An 18,455-nucleotide genomic window follows, 5' to 3' on the forward strand; every position below is an offset into this window, starting at 1 on the left:
CTTTCTTTTCCTTCAACATATTAAATCCTACTTCAGCATCTTTGGATTATGGTTCCCTTCGCCTTGAAAATCTCTTCTTCCAAATCTTCAGCTTAAGGTCACTTCCTTGAAAAGGCTTTCCCTGAATACTCTTATGTAATTAGCCCTGCCAATCTAAGTCCCCACATTATAATACCCACTTCATTTTTTTAGGACTTGCATACACTAGCTATAAAGTATCCTTATTTACTGGTTTACTTGTTTATTTTCTATCTTCTCCCACTAAACAGTATATAAACAGCAGAAAACTTGTCTTTTATCCCCAACAATACTTGACATCTAGAAAGCACTTAATAAATGTTTTTGAATGAATGTTGCATAAATAAAGGACCCTGAACTATGTGCTTGTTGTGCAAAATTGTTGAGGCATGGCTTCAAATACGTATGGAGCCATTGCAGAAAAATATCCTTCAACCCGCTGGGGATAATTTCTTTCTCCTTATTGCTCAAAGGAAGGTGGGGTACTGCAGCCAAGTTCCCCTAGAATGTTTGAATAATTAGCTAGAGAGATGAGATACTGAGAGAAAATAATAGATACTCCGAACTCAGCTGAGAGCTTCTAGATGCATTATTGATTATGCATGCATTCAGCCTCTTGCTGTTTGTACATCAGCACTTGCATCAAGGAATCAACTCTGGGTAGGTCTACCTAAAACCATATGAACAGAAATCATTTATTCCAGCAATTAAAAATAAATATGGTCATGAGATTACTGCAAAACGGGAATATTTACTTAGTACAGTACTTGAGTTCCATTAAACTTTGTATTCTCGGGATGACCCTTAGATATAAAACATTAGAAAATTTGGGGGCATATTTTATTAGGAATTGATGTTTCTCTTGCATGTCAGTGCACAGTAGATAATTTGAACAAAAATATGTTGGCTAAAGAAACAGTGAGCTAATAGCAGCTTTTGATCTGGGAAATTTGCCAATCTTGATAGCAAACAAATGTGCATAGTATTTTAAGGAAAGTTCTTATCTCTCTGTATTTAACTTCTTTATTAAGAACTTTCCCACAGAATCTGAAGAGAGATCTGAACAAAGAAGTAAGATATTAAAATGCCTTCTCCACTCTTAAACTCACAAACAGACCTCCTACCCTGCATGACATCCTCTGAAAGTAAATGTTTCGAAAATAACTCTACAGGGTGTTAGTCCTAGAGCTTACTCTTTTTCTAGAGTGTACTCTTGAAAACATTGTATGACCTTGGATTTGCCCATACAAGTGGAGATCTACTACCATCAATCTATGGAACCCATTCCATGAAAACTCATCTGTAAACGCTTCTTTTTTTTTATTGGAGTATAACTGCTTTACAATGTCGTGTTAGCTTCTGCTGTACAACGAAGTGAATCACCTATATGTATACATATATCCCCTCCCTCTTGGAGCTCCCTCCCAACCACCCACCATCCCATTTAGGTCATCACAGAGCACCAAGCTGAGCTCCCTGTGCTATACCGCAGGTTCCCACTAGCAATCTATTTTACACATGGTAGTATATTTATGTCAAACCTAATCTCCCAATTCATCCTACCCTCCCCTTACCCCCGCCATGTCTACACGTCCATTCTCTACAGCTGCGTTTCTATTCCTACCCTGCAAATAAGTTCATCTGTACCATTCTTCTAGATTCCACATATATGCATTAATATATATTTGTTTTTCTCTTTCTGACTTATTTCACTCTCTATGACAGTCTTGTAGGTCCATCCACATCTCTACAAATGACCCAATTTCATTCCTTTTTATGGCTGAGCAATATTCCATTGTAGATATGTACCACATCTTCTTTATCCATTCAACTGTTGATAGACATTTAGGTTGTTTCCATGTCCCTATTGTAAATAGTGCTGCAATGAACATTGTGGTGCATGTGTCTTTTTGAATTATGGTTTTCTCAGGGCATATGCCCAGTAGTGGGATTGCTGGGTCATACGGTAGTTCTATTTTTAGTTTTTTAAGGAACCTCCATACTGTTCTCCATAGTGGCTGTAACAATTTACATTCCCACCAACAGTGCAAGAGGGTTCCCTTTTCTCCACACCCTCTCCAGCATTTATTGTTTGTAGATTTTTTGATGATGGCCATTCTGACCAGTGTGAGGTGATACCTCTTTGTGGTTTTGATTTACATTTCTCTAATAATTAGTGATGTTGAGCATCTTTTCACATGCCTCTTGGCCATCTATATGTCGTCTTTGGAGAAATGTCTGTTTAGGTCTTCTGCCCATTTATTGATTGCATTGTTTGTTTTTTTATACTGAGCTGCCTAAGCTGCTTGTAAATTTTGGAGATTAATCCTTTGTTAGTTGCTTCATTTGCAAATATTTTCACCCATTCTGAGGGTTGTCTTTTCATCTTGTTTATGGTTTCCTTTGCTGTGCAAAAGCTTTTACATAGTTTTGGAAGTCCTAGCCATGGCAAGCAGAGACGAAAAAGAAATAAAATGAATACAAATTGGAAAAGTAGAAGTAAAACTGTCACTGTTTGCAGATGACATATTATACACAGAAAATCCTCAAGACACCACCAGAAAACTACTAGAGCTAATCAATGAATCTGGTTAAGTTGCAGGATACAAAATTAATGCACAGAAATCTCTTGCATTCCTATACACTAACAACGAAAGAAGAGAAAGAGAAATTAAGGAAACAATCCCATTTACAATCACAATAAAAAGAATAAAATACGTAGGAATAAACCTACCTAAGGAGGCAAAAGACCTGTATTCAGGAAACTATAAAACATTGATGAAAGAAATCAAAGATGACACAAACAGATGGAGAAATATACCATGCTCTTGGATTGGAAGAATCAATATTGTGAAAACGACTATACTACCCAAAGCAATCTACAGATTCAATGCAATCCCTATCAAATTACCAATAGCATTTTTCAAAGAATTAGAACAAAAACTTTTACAATTTGTATGGAAACACAAAAGACCCTGAATAGCCAAAGCAATCTTGAGAAAGAAAAACAGAGCTGGAGTAATCAGGCTCCCTGACTTCAGACTATACTACAAAGCTACAGTTATCAAGACAGTATGGTACTGGCACAAAAATCAGAAATATAGATCAATGGTACAGGATAGAAAGCCCAGAGATAAACCCATGCACCTATGGTCACCTAATCTATGACAAAGGAGGCAAGAATATACAATGGAGAAAAGACAGTCTCTTCAATAAGTGGTGATGGGAAAACTGGACAGCTACATGTAAAAGAATGAAATTAGAACACTACCTAACACCACACACAAAAATAAACTCAAAACGGATTAGAGACCTAAATGTAAGGCCGGACACTATAAAACTCTTAGAGGAAAACACAGGACAAACACTCTTTGACATAAATCACAGCAAGATCTTTTTTGACCCACCTCCTAGAGTAATGGAAATAAAAACAAAAATAAACAAATGGGACCTAATTAAACTTAAAAGATTTTGCACAGCAAAGGAAACCATCTGTTACCTCTAAATGACAAAATCCAGAAACCCTTATTTCATCTGCATCCTTGTGCTCATAACCAACTCCTTCTCTTCTTTAAACTTCTGAGATCCAGCACATTCTAACTGACCCTCATTCACTGACCCTTATTCTAACTCTTCACTGACCCTCCAGAGCTCATTTTTTGCTTCCAGATCTGGTTTTTAACCTTGTAACCATTTTTATTAGTGGAATGTGGCAAACAAATATAAAGAACAAGGAAATGATCATTCCTTTATGTCATTTATATTTCAGTGTGGTGCCCTGAAGTTTATATAGCACAGTTACATTCATTAATTGATTTTATCCTACCTTCATAGTAACTAGACAGTTGCATACTTTTATTCGTCTGAGTTCTCCAGAGAAATAGAACCAATACAGTGTGTGTCTGTGCATGAGAGAGATTGATTGGATTGATTGATTGATTGATTGATTGATTGATTTTAAGGAACTGGCTCACCCAATTATGGTGACTGGTAAGTCCAAAATCTACAGGGGAGGTCAGTAGGCTGGAGAGCCAGAAAAGAGTTGATTTTGCAGTCTCAGGTCTAAAGGCAATCTGGAGTCACAATTCGTTCTTCTTTGGGGGACCTCAATCTTTTCTCTTAAGGCTTTCAACTGACTGGATGGAGCCCATCGATACTATGGAGGGTAATCTGCTTTACTCAGTCTACTGATTTTAAACAGTAATCACATCTAAAATATACCTTCACAGCAACATCTAGAATGGTGTTTCACCAAAAACTGGGTACCATGCCCTAACCAAGGTGACACATAAAATTAACCATCACAATATTATTCACTATTATTCAATGTTAAAAAGAAAAGACATGAAAGAATCTTATTACTAATTAATATTATTATTAAGTTTTATTATTCCAATTTTACAGATAATGAAATAGGTTTTTGTAAGACTTATTTAGCCACAATTACCAGCTACCATGTTAGTGCTCACACTAGAAACCAGATCTCTTTACTCTTCATCACATGCACATTCCAATAATCACATTGCCTCTAACATTATTGCAGTAGGTTTCTTTTGTGGGAGTAAGATTTATATTTCCTCCAATAAGAGACCCAGAATCCACACAATATTTAACTCTCACTTCATGGCCAAAACTCCACACCTGCCCAATATCAAGAGCATAGAACTCCCTTTGAGGACGTGAGTACTGACACATAATATGAGCTAAAACATCAAGTTTGGAATGTCACTCTAGAGAGTGCATCAAAATTCACAAAAGCTACTTTACCTCTCAACATGAATTTCCAAATTCCAGAAGTATTTTTCAGCACACAGAGACATAAAACTTTATATCAAAAATAAACCTTGATGTGAAAGACAATGTCAAAAGAATGAGGAGACAAGCTACAGACTGGGAGAAATATTTACAAAAGTGGTACCTGATAAAGGACTGTTATCCAAAGTATACAAACAACTCTAAACACTCAACAATAGGAAAACAAACAACCTGATTAAAAAATGAACCAAAGACCTTACAGGCACCTCACCAAAGAAGATATACAGATGGCAAATAGGCATATGAAAAGATGTCCAACATCATATGTCATTAGACAAATGCTAACTAAAACAACAGTGAGATACACTACACACCTATTAGAATGGCCAAATCCCAGAACACTGAAAATACCAAGTGGGAAGCATGTGGAGAAACAGAAACTCTTAGTGGAAATGCAAAATGGTACAGCCACTATGGAAGATAGTTTGGCAGTTTCTTATAAAAATAAACATATTCTTACCATACCATCCAGCAATCATACTCTTTGGTATTTACCCCAAGGAGTTGAAAATTTATGTCTACACAAAAATCTTCACTTGGATGATTATAGCAGCTTATTCTAATTTCCAAAACTTGGAACCAACCAAGGTGTCCTTCAGCAGGTGAATGGATAAATCAACTATAGTACATCCAAACAATGGAATATTATTCAGTGCTGAAAAGAAACAGGCTATCAAGTCATGAAAATACATGGAAGAACCTTAAATGCATATTACTAAATGAAAGAAGCCAATCTCAAAAGGCTACATACTGTATTATTTGAACTATATGACATTCTGGAAAAAAACAAAACTATACTAAAAACACCAGTGGTTGGCAGGGATTAGGGGGGAAAGATAGATGAATAGGTGAAATACAGAGGACTTTTAGGGCAGTGAAACACTTTTTTATGATACTATAATGGGGGATACATGTCATTAGACATACATCCAAACCAACAGAATGTACAATGCAAAGTGTGAATCCTAATGTGAAGTATTTACCTTGGGTGATAATGTTGGGTCAATGCAGGTTCTTCAATTGTAAAAGGTACCACTGTGGTGCAGGATGTTGATAGTGGAGGATGCTGTAAATGCGTGGGGGCAGGGAGCATATGAAAACTCTATGTAGTTTCTGCTCAGTTTTTCTGTGAATCCAAAACTGCTCTAAAAAGGCTAACTCTATTTTTTATTTAAAAAAATGAACCTTGGGTTCTGATAATACAGTGTGAATAAAGGTACAGACCATGAGAGACTACAAGTTAGAAAAGGTGTGTAAAGCAATACCTTTGAATAGCGAATTACAGGGGTTATACCAGAAAGTTTGCTCTGTCACTCACTAGGTGGTGTGACCTAGGAAAAGTCCCTCAACCTTTAGGCAACTTTTCTAAATAGCTAATTAGGGGCCTGACCAGAACCACAGCTTTAGTTGTCTATTTATAACTAAATGTCTACATGATATTTCCACTCAGATATTGAAACAGGTCTTCAAATGTGGCATGTGCAGAATGCAACACATGATCTTCTCCCTCCCTGCCAAACTTGGTCCTCATCCAGTGTTACCCACCCAAGTGAAATGGCACCATCATCCATCTATCTGCTCAAGCCTTGAAATTATCCTTGACACCTTTCTCTCTCTCCCACTTCGATACCACTTAACAAATCATCAGGTCTTGTTGATTTTACCTTCTAAATAACTGTCACATTCATCCCCTTCTCTGCATTTCCAGTGTTGCCACCCCAGTCCAAACTATCATAACTCAACTGGACTATTCTGCTCACAACCTTTCTGGCCCCTATCCAATACAGCCAATCTGAAAAATCTTTTTAAGTGTAAATACAATCATGTCATTCCTCCCATAGTCAAATATCACTTCCTAATAGACTCTTCCCCAACCTCCAAGACCATGATAAATACTCATGGCACTGTCTCTACCTAATAGTTCCAGTGCAATTTTAAATTTATTTATGTGATTATTTTATTAATACCCAAATAGAATCCATATATGTTCTTTGACCACCATAATACCCCTAGCATATAAAGATTCAATAGAAGGATTCAATGTATACTCTTGAATGAATATATGTAAAATTAATAGAATGAAATACTTTAGACTTACAAAAATATTATTAATCCTGCATCTTGATCCCCACCAAAAATGATCTAATATTGCTTAAAATTAAAGTCCAAATGGTTTCTAAGGTCCCTTCCTGTTTATCTAATCTGTATTTCTAAAAGGCTACCAAAAACAAAGAAAACACCTCCTCACCTTGCACTTGGAAAAGTGACACAGGGAAAGTGCACGTGAAAACTCTCAGGAGGAATCTAAGGGACACTTTGGCTGATGGTAAAGACACAGAGCTAGATGTATTTACAGGAGAGAAAGGAAAAGAAGGTGAGGACATGCAAATCATATGCCCTGGAGAATTCAAAGACAATCCAATAAAATATGAGCTGGGTTTGAGAGTAAACCAGGCAAATCTATCCACTGAGGAAAGGAGTGACTTTCTAGGGTTTCGAACAGGGAAGAACAAGAAATAGAACATTCCAAAAGAATTACAATGAGAACGAGAAGACAGGCCACTGCTTCAAGGAAGTCTAAATGAAGGGTTCCCCATATTTAGAGCCATTAAGAACTAGATTGGCAGACTTTCAACGAATCAAAAATTTGGCAGTTTGGGAGAAGAAGTATTTGCCAGATTAATATACCAACCACTGACTAGAAATCTGTCTATGTTAATTAAGCTTATTTATATACATGTATGGTAAGAGTTCCTGTCCCATATATCAGATAATCCCAGGACAGCTGGAAGAGGGAAATATAATAGGCCTACCATATTCCATAATATAGTGACATCTGGATAGTATATTAGTACACCAATATGAGTATTTCATTCCTATCTCAGTAGATGCTAAACCATAAACAACATCTTTGTTTTTAAGAGCTTTTAGCTGAAAAGTCCTGAAAGTATAGCAAATATAGATGTTACCAGACAAAGAGGATTCCTTCCTCAATTAAAGAAGAATGGATATTCCTCCTGAGCAGAGTATATAAAGCTAAGATTTTTCTGTTTTGAAAAGTAAAGTATGGAGAAAACTTCTGCGTGAAATATCCAACTGAGATTACACGTTTCCTCCTCCTCCCTCTTGAGAACCTATCAAAATTATGTTGAAGGAATAACAGAGGTATAAATCTATAATAGAGAAAATAACATGTTCAGGGGAGTGAGTTTCAACAAATTTCTAAGATAGAGAAATAAAAGACTGTCACTGAGTGAAATAGAAAGGAGAAAGCTGCAGACTAGAAATATTTGTGGAGGGAACTTCAATGGTGGAATTCAAGCAGTTGAATCCTGGAGTTATTGTGAAATAACAAATCAGTAGATGAGTGAATGTAACTTGAAAGTGGACTGAAAACATTTGGTTAATAAAAGGTTTTATATATGAATGGTCAACCCCTCACTCTTCTCTTACAGCTTCATACAGGGCAATAAGCTTCCCACCTACTCATATGAGACCTAAGCCTCCTGGCTGACAAGTATTCCCTGTAGCGGACCCACCTATTTCCTCATTCTAATATATGAACTGAAATCAGACGTCATTTGGAGAAACTACATGAAAAAGAAAGGCCAAAGTAAAACAGAAAAACTGAATCGGGAGACTTCCCTGGTGGTCCAGTGGCTAAGACCCCGACACTCCCAATGCAGGGGGCCCAGGTTCGATCCCGACTCAGGGAACTAGATCCCACAAGCCGCAACTAAGAGTTCACATGCCACAACTAAAGATCCCACATGCCGCAACTAAAAGATCCCGCATGCTGCAACTAAAGATCCCACATGCTGCAATGAAGATCCCGCGCGTGGCAATGAAGATCCTGCATACCGCAACTAAGACCCAGTTCAGCCAAATAAATAAATAAATAAATAAATAATTTTTTTTTAAAAAAACTGAACTGATTTAAAAAAATTTTTTAATCTGTCATAAATATATTCAGAAATGTTCAAGAAGACATGATCTATGAAAGAACACAATGCAAAGAAAAATAGAAAAATCAGAAAAAACACTCTTAAAAATTAAAAGTATTATTAAAAATATTAAAAATTCAATCAGATATTTAAAAGATAAAGCTGAGGAAATCTTTCAGAATGTGGAACAAAAGAGAGAGAGATTTAACAGATCTCTCTGAGAGAATCAGAGAGAATCAATTTAAGAGGTCAAACATTTGACTAACAGGAATTCCAGAGAGAACAGAAAAAAACAAAGGGAAGATTATTGTCAAAATAGTAATAAATGAAAACTTCCCAGTGCTGGAGATATAAAATTTATATTTAAAATTTAAAGGGATCTCATGGATATTAACAGAAGATCCATGCTTAAACACATTTTTGTGAAATTTCAGAACAAAAAGAATAGAGAAATCTAATATTTGAGAAGGAGAAGGAAAGAGAGAAAAAACAAAATACAGAACCTACAAAGGAACAAGAGAGTCATGCTGCCACCAGATTTCTCATTAGAAGTAACAGAAGCTAGAAGACAGTTGTGCAAGATTTTCAAAATACTGAAGGAAAATATTTTGATCCTGGAAAACTACATCCTGACAAATTTTCAGGTAAATGTAAAACGAAAATAAATCCATTTTCTGACATTTAAGGCCTCAGAAAATTTACTTGTATTCTGCAAAAGTTGCTTGAAGATATCCCCTAGCAAAACAAGAGTGAAAACCAAGGAGGAAGATATAAGATATAAAGAGCAAACAAAACCCAAATAAGGGTGACAGCTTACAAAGCAATCTGTACAAATTATAACCAGAATACTTTGGATTCAGGAATATCTTCAAGAAAAAAAAAATGGAATGGATTATAAGCATTCGAAAAAGTAAATAAAAAGCTGCAAACTATTACAGACATAGTAAAGTAAGCATGTATTTCTTAAGGGGGAGATGGCAATCATAAGCCCCAGAAAAAAACATACAAAAAAAGAAAAGGCCAAGTATAAAAAAATTAAAACATAATATAATAATTGAGCAAATGATGGAGTCTAAGAAAGAGTCCTCTTTTTTATCAATTTTATTTTTCATGTTGAGTGATGACAATGGAATTACAGAGAATGAAATGTAATCATAGCACATATTGGCTCTCTAGTGAATAATATTTATATAATAGAGAGCAATATGTGTAATTGTCAAGAGAATTGTGATAGAATGTGAAAATGGCCACAATTATCCACGTTTCTCTGTAAGCACACCACTGTAATTAACTTTCCAGCAACTCCCAACAATAGATGGAGTCTATTTCCTTCCCCCTTGAATTTGGTCTGATTGTGTAACTCCTTTTGCCAAAAGAATGCAGCAGAAGTGACAGTGTGCCATTTCCAAGCTTAGGCCTTGCCTTCCTCTGTCTCTCTCTCTTCCTCCCTCTCTCTCTTCTTCTCTCTCTCTCTCTCTCACTCTCGCTCTCTCCCAGAACTCCACCAGCTGTCATGTGAACAAGACCAGACTAGCCTGCTGGGTGATGAAACACACATGGCCTAGTCCCCTTGGCCCCAACCTACATCCAACGAACTTCCAGAAGCATGGCTACCTTACTGCCCACAGATACTGGAGTGAACCAGCCAAACGCCAAAGAACTGCCCAGTTAAGGGCACCACAAACTTCTGGCCCACAGAATCATAAGGTAAACAAATGGCTGCTGTCTTAAGTCACTGAAATTTTGGTGTGGTTTGGTACATGGCAAAAGCTAATTCAAAGAGAAATGCACTCCAACCCAAGAGTACACTGATGCAAATCCTGGCTCCACCACTTTTAGCTATGTGACTTTGAGCAAGTTAGTTAACTTCCCAATGCCTCAGTTTCCATATCTGTAAAATATGAGTAAAATACATTATCTACCTCATAATGTTGTTTGAGAATTAATATATGTAAATATACATGTAAAGAAATTTGAGTTATTATATGTAAAGCAATTTAGAATGGTGCCCATTGTAAGCACTCAATTAATATTAATTATAGTTTTTAAAAATTTTAATGGTGTGTATTAATTTTCAACATCTAGAATTACCCACAAAGTATACATGATTTAATAATAGCTATAGAATGGAATGAAAATGTTAGTGGTCTTATGAAAATGGAGCTATCAGAAGCTGGGAGATAGAAAGAGGAAAGAACAGGTGGAAGGACAGGTAGGGCACTAATATATTCATCATATAAAGCAAGGAGTGAAGAGATACTGTCTAAAATTAACAAAACAAAGAACTAAAACAAAAATAAATAAATAGAGGTTATATGAAAATGTGTGACTTTACACAGGTAACAAAATGAAAAGCTAAATAATGATATAATTACTAAAAATTAAGAAAATGTGGAAAAATAAAGGTGGGAGATGGAGTAAGGGAGCTCAGTCATCATATATCATCTATTATCTGTCATAGCAAGAAGAATACAGATTAAATGATGGAAACTCAAGAATTTATGGTCAACGCATATCTACTTAGAAATGTAAAATGAAAAACATAGGTTGCTTCTGCAGGAGACTGGGATTGGAAAATGTGGAACAACAAAAATTATTCTATCCTATTAGTTTTCTTAACTATGTACACATAGTTTTGATAATTTTTCTTTTTCATAACAGCAAGGTACAAAGAAGATTCCCCAAACCATCTGTACTTCCCAATTATAGGTGAAAAAAATGTTTTTTAAAAATGAAATTTGGTAAACTTTTACAATAAAAACCCAAAAGTATGAAAACTTCATGAAATCAACTTAAGAAATACCAGTATTAGTAAACAACTTAAGTCTTTGCTTACTAAGAATTCAGAAAGTTAAAATTTTGGATCCTAAGTGGAGTGCATTTCATGCCAAAAAAATAAAAAAGGGGAAAATCTTCTCCTCTACCTCATGCTTGTATTACCTCCCCCTCACTTCCTGGAACCTGTGTGATCTCTCTCCTCTCATTGGTCCCTCCTACATCCCATGGATGCCTTTGTCCTCACCCCCAGCTCTTCCTCTATGCTATAGTGAAAAGAGTATCAACTTGGAATAAGATGTCTGAATTAAGTTCCAGTTCTGCTACTTCTGCTCTATGTGGCTATGGTCAGGCTACTTCTTCTAATGGAAAAGCAATGCCTTTCTCACTGGCTATCTTTCAGAATTAAATAAAATAGTATATTTGGAATAAATATATATAGAGAAGCACTACCTTGCACACAGTGATTATTCAATATATAGTCATTCCCGATTGGGGAAGAACAATGAAGAGGGTGCAGTAACACAAACAGAACAAAAATTGTTGAAACTCCAGCTACTACCCTTTCCCTTACCTTCTGTGATCCTAAGCCCTTTTAAGTCAGGAACTGAGGGAGATTCTGGAACTCTTCTTGCTGTAGTCACCAGCACCAATAGACACTGGCATCTGCAAATCCTCTCCAAAGGTGATTCATGGACAGCTTTATCTCTGCAACAAAGTTCATGCACAGAGATGAAAAAGGATGACCTTTTCCCAAAATATTTTTTAAATTATTCATAGGAATGGTTAAAAGTACTCAGAGACATAACATTCCCCCTTAAAAAACAGTTCATGGGTAGAAATCCACTTTAATTCTAGTATAGTAAAAGAAATGGGCAATAATCCCATATGCAAGAGCAGATAAAACACTACTTGCCCAGCCTATTTGGAATGGTGGTTGACTGCCTAATGAGAGAGCCTCAGGGGTCCCTGGGGAATTGTGGTTACAAAAATCACTATTTTCATCCTTTTATGAGGGAAAAAATTCACAAATTTAGAATCACTAAAGTACCAGAAAGAAATACCACATACATAATAATAGCCTGGTGTTATAATTTGGACACTTCTAAGGCCTACTTCCAGGGCTGCTATGTAGAACCAGAAGTAGTAAAGATGATTTTGAGGGATCATGCTGTAGGGTCTTATAGAAGTTCCACACTCAAAATGAAGTCAATAAGCAAACACTCTGAAAATCATTCCTCAGTAGTCTGATTTTTCCAAAGATTCTATCATGGACTAACCACCAGACTCTGTCATACAACTCTGTCATACAACTTATTCCTCCATAAACCATATAAATTTTCAAATAATGTTACCAATCATAATTTACCTTGTTTTCCCTAGCCACATATTTTTATTTTCTTTTATCTCATGCTAAAACAGTGACAAGAAATTTCCACTAAAAGGCTATCATTTTATTTTCACTTTTCAGTCTTTAGGGAAAAAAACACGATATAAGCTATCTTTCATAGCAAAGCACAGTACTATCACTTGCCATTAAAGAAACAATCCGCTATTATTCAGGATCAAATGATGCATATGGAAAGAAATAATTGCAGAACTGTCATGTTTTCTCTCAAAAAGACTAAGTACAGGTAAAGGAATATTAAGCATGCTATTTTGGCAAACACACATGCCTAAAGTAAGCTTCTCTTCCCCATAACAGGACGGGCAAATTTAAACTCTTCAAGCTCCATGTGTCAAAACATGTAAAAAATAATAATAAAAAGAAAAATCACTGGGAACCCAAAAAGTTATAATGAGTGAAATATACAAGTATTATCATTTTGTCAGAATTACTTGAATATTTGCACTTAAATGTAAATGAGACAGGCAAGAATTCCAGAATAGTGAAGTAAGGCACTCAGGAGACCCACTCTTCAACAATGTAACTAGTAAAAATTATAAAAAGCAATTACATAAAGGCTCTGGAAATTGTCCTAAGGGCATAAAGCAAATGGAGAAATATTCATTCAAGAAAATATATTAAGTCTTCGTAAGAACAGCAAGAGTCTATGGGGTTTGAGCCACGACTCACTCCATTATGCACTCACCCCACCCCCCCACCTCCAGGTTACAAGAGGTCAGGCATGTGCTGCCAAGAAGACAGAGACTCTCTCCCCCAGCTCCTAGTCTGAGGCTACAGTTTCATGCCAAGCAGGCTGCTGGTGTTTCTCATGCCCCTCAGCCCTGTGTTGCAGAAGTTCTTTTCCAGGTGGCACAGCCAAGAAGACCAGGTCATTCTTCCAACCAGCCCCCACTCTTATGGTAGAAGCTCTATTCTAGGCAGGCCAAGGATACTGGGGCAACAACTGCCCCACACCAGTTCACTCATATGATGGAGATTCCATTCAATAATATCAAGGGTTGCTACCCCTCCTCACTTGTAGAGGGGGTAAAGGGAAGGGGTCACTTTGGAGAAGCAAGTCCCTGGTCCTAGCTCCAGTGCAATAGCTCTGGGGTTCTGGCCAGGTGGAAAGGCAGGCCATAAGGTCAAAGAGCTCTGCTTGAAGGGACTGACTTTATTTGGACAAAGTGTGTCTCCATGCCTAGGGCGTGGTATTTTTCAATAAAATTTTATTTACAAAAACAGGTTGTACTAGAATTAAAACCCGATGTTCAAATACAAACTTGTACACGAATGCGCTATTCATAATAGCCAAAAGGTGGAAACAATGTCCAAATGTCCATCAACTGATGAATGGATAAATAAAATTATCCATACAATAGAATATTATTCAGCAACAAAAAGAAATGAAGTGCTGATACATGCTACAACATAGATGAACCTGGAAAACATCAGAAAAAGCCATTTATTGTATAACTCCATTTATATGAAAAGTCCAGAATAAGCCAATCTCTGGAAACAGAGAGTATATTAATGGTTGCTTAAGGATGGTAGGAGAAGGTATGAGTGAATGGCGAGTGACTGCTAATGAGTACAGGATTTCTTTAAGGGAATAGGAAAATACTCTAAAATTAGATTCTGGTGAGTGTTGCATAACATTGTGAATATATTAAAAAACAGTGAATTGTACACTTTGGGTAAATTTCATGGTATATGAATTATATCTCAGTGAATATGCTTTTAAAATAAAAGAATTTAGGGTTTCCCTGGTGGTGCAGTGGTTGAGAATCTGCCTGCTAATGCAGGCGGCATGGGTTCGAGCCCTGGTCTGGGAAGATCCCACATGCCGCGGAGCAACTAGGACCATGAGCCACAACTACTGAGCCTGCGTGTCTGGAGCCTGTGCTCCGCAACAAGAGAGGCCGCGATAGTGAGAGGCCCGTGCACCGCGATGAAGAGTGGCCCCCACTTGCCGCAACTAGAGAAAGCCCTCACACAGAAACGAAGACCCAACACAGCCAAAAATAAATAAATAAAATAATTAATTAATTTTTTTAAAAGTAAACTTTATTTTAATAAATAAATAAATAAATAAATAAATAAAAGAATTTATACTGACCCAAGGTCATACTTTTATCACTAGTTTTAAAAGTATAATTGATAAACCTGTTTACTAGAGTTTTTGAAAGTATAGATTCGAGAAAAATAAAATGTGAATGGGGCAGAATGGGGAAAGGTTAGGGCATGAGGTGGATTTTCTTCCTTAAAAAAGCCTGCAAGACCCCACCCATCCTCACTCCCACTGCTACTGTGGTCTTGGCTGCTCTTGGGCCCCACTTTCAGCCTGATCAAACCTATAAAGAATGGAACTGTACAAAGGAATACTGACCATCTCTGTGGACCCCTGACTATCCAGTACAATTATGTCTTTGTGTCCTGAAGCAGTGACCTCTCCCAACATCCCAGGAGCCCTTTGCCTGCCCCCAGAAGGTCATCTATTTTCTGTAAAATGCTTAGGCATGCTATTTTCCACAGGTCAGGTGGGTGTGGTTTCCCCAAGATCACGCCACCATAAGAAATATAAAGGCACCACATGAAAACCAAACCGGTTAATTTATGATTATTGACTATCACATGCATTTTGAAGCGTTTATTTACATAATATTTTTTTACATTGGACACAAAATTTCTACATATAATGTTAAATACATGTACACTGTTTTGAACTTTACATATGTTATTTGCTTTGAGTCTGCACAGGGGCAGACTTTAAAAGAATCTCCTTCCAAAATCTGTACTTGTCATGAACAATAAGTTGCTCTTGCAGAAGTTTGATTATTCGACACATCAAGTAATGAATCTGAAAAAAATTAGTGTTCATTGTGTTTAAAAACAAAATATATGAATAAATTAAATGTATTAATATTTTAGTATCTATTAAGGTCTGCTAGAATGATGAATATTTCTCTAGGAATAATTTGTTCAAATATATTTCACCAAGGAATATTTCAATATTCCAGTCCTGTATTTAGCTAAGTTTTTCTATGACTGTATCTTTTAATCACTTGAACTTACATCACCCAAAACACAGTTTGGCAAGGGCCCTCTGATAACAAGTTGATTTTCATGCACTTGGATTAGTCTTATAAACAGGAAGCCACATTTTATCATGAGCTAAAATCTCTGAATATAGGAAGACTGGGTTTTGGTTTCCTGTGTCAAGCTCTCCGTGTTTGAATGACTTCCAAACTTCACTATATGTGTTTTTTCATTCCTCTTAAAGAGATCATACATTTGAAGAGAAAGGAGAAGACTTGGAAATACCTGTTAACAAAAACTTTTAAAGTAGGCATGCCAAGGGAGGGAAAAAATGAAGTCATATCTAGACCCAATCAGCTTTGCTTGACCCAGTTATAGTTAAATGAAATATCAATGGGAAATTCAAGGTAAGCAAACTAGACAAAGTTCTGCAGGAGGTGGCTCTGATGACTTGAGAATGATGACATCTGATCCTTCTAAAGAAAACACATTTCTCATGGCTGCCAGCATACTACCAAGGAAGAGAGGGGAATAAACTAAAGCAGAAATATTACTATTCCTAGAGGATGTCCTTCAAGAAAGGAAGGCTTTGTCTTGGCTGTGTTTATATAAATCTTAGGAATATTTGACCAAAAAAAATTCACATAAATGGAAGTCACAGCCAATGAAGGAGAAATCAGTTCATTGTGTCCAAACACAAACTCCAGGCAACCAGAGAAAAAATATCATGTTCTCAGGATTTCCCTGGTGGTGCAGTGGTTAAGAATCTGCCTGCCGATGCAGGGGACATGGGTTCAATCCCTGGTCCGGGAAGATCCCACATGCCACGGAGCAACTAATCCTGTGCGTCACAACTACTAAGGCTGCACTCTAGAGCCCCCATGCCACAACTACTGAAGCCCACATGCCACAGCTACTGAAGCCCGTGTGCCTAGAGCCTGTGCTCTGCAACAAGAGAAGCCACCACAATGAGAAGCCCACGCACCGCAACGAAGAGTAGCCCCCACTCACGGCAACTAGAGAAAGCCCGCACGCAGCAACGAAGACCCAACGCAGCCAAAAATGAATAAATAAAATAAATAAATTTATTAAAAAATAATCATGTTCTCTTGGAGCTTCCATAGTAAATAAATAATGAAGATGACATTGCTAAGACTGTAAAACAGTGGTCAGGCTGCCAATGTGACTTACTTAATAGGCTAACTAAATCAGAACCCAAGAATGTGTTGGAAAAGAGCTGCTATGAGATGGGTTAGTACAGATTTGTTTGTGAAACAAATCAAGCACTTCTAGTGAGTGGAATTAAATACTCTAAACTGGATAAAGTTCATGAAGCTATGGAGTGTACTGATGCCATCAGTTTTTATTAATAGTTCCCTCCAAAAGAAAAGAATTTAGATAGATGATAAATACAATGGCCCTAACTCATGTCAGTGGGAAAAGAGCAAAATAATCTCTTTTTCCCCAAACCCCAGTTATGTGAAGATCTTAGATATGTGGTTTGCCTTAATAAACATTTTCAAGAATTAGAGAATATTTCTTGGAGCACACATAGCTTATGTCCTATACAGAAAATCAAAAGTTGACTATAATGCAAGTCCACTATACAGCGATATTCCCAAATACCTGTGATTATGCAAAGCATGTGTCTCTAAGAAACAGTAGATAAAGAGATGAAAGAACATCAAAATAGTCTGAATTTGGTATCATTCTATGGTCAACCATTCTTTAAAATCAACCCTCTCCCACTCTCTCTCTTTTGTTTTTTTTCTCTCTCTCTGCCTCTTCTCCAAAATGCTTAGACAAATATCAATGAGGCCAGGCCTAGGGATCAATCCAGAAAAAAAAAAAGACCTCGTGCTGTAATCCTCATTCTCTCATTCCCTAGGCTTCCATCTCAAATACATACTTCCTCAGCCTCTTCCAGCCAAAAAAAAAAGAAAGAAACAAAAAGGAAAATTTCCTACTAATTGGCCCATCCAAATAGTCTCCTGGCAGGCTGCCCCACCAGTTCATTAGACATTCCCTAGACACATCTGAATCCCTACTTAGATCAATGTAAAGACCCCAGCTACACAAGGAAACTTAAGATGAAGCAAATCACATGAGAGACCATCTGGTCTCAGATTTAAGTCCAAATGTGAAGCAGCTGTAGGTTGAAGGGTGGGTATGGAACAACTCTACGAAGAGCTATCCATACTAGAAGGATTCCCTGGCTGGGGATATAAATGGTGACTCCTGACCAAAAGACAATGAGAGGACATTTGTTAGGGACACTGTTACACCAGTAGCTATACGGAGGCAGAGGTCTTCTCCTTGTTGACAAAGGATATTGAACCCTAGGAAGAAAAGCATGTGGCCCTTTCTCCATCTGTCAATCTGTCATCACAAACCAGAGAAAATTGTGACAGAACCTGAAAATGGTATGGAAAAGGAAAGAAGGCAGCAGAAAATGTAAAAGCATATTGGTCACCAAA

This window comes from Balaenoptera physalus (assembly GCF_965194825.1).
Source record: "Balaenoptera physalus genome assembly, chromosome: 7".
Lineage (NCBI taxonomy): Eukaryota > Metazoa > Chordata > Mammalia > Artiodactyla > Balaenopteridae > Balaenoptera > Balaenoptera physalus.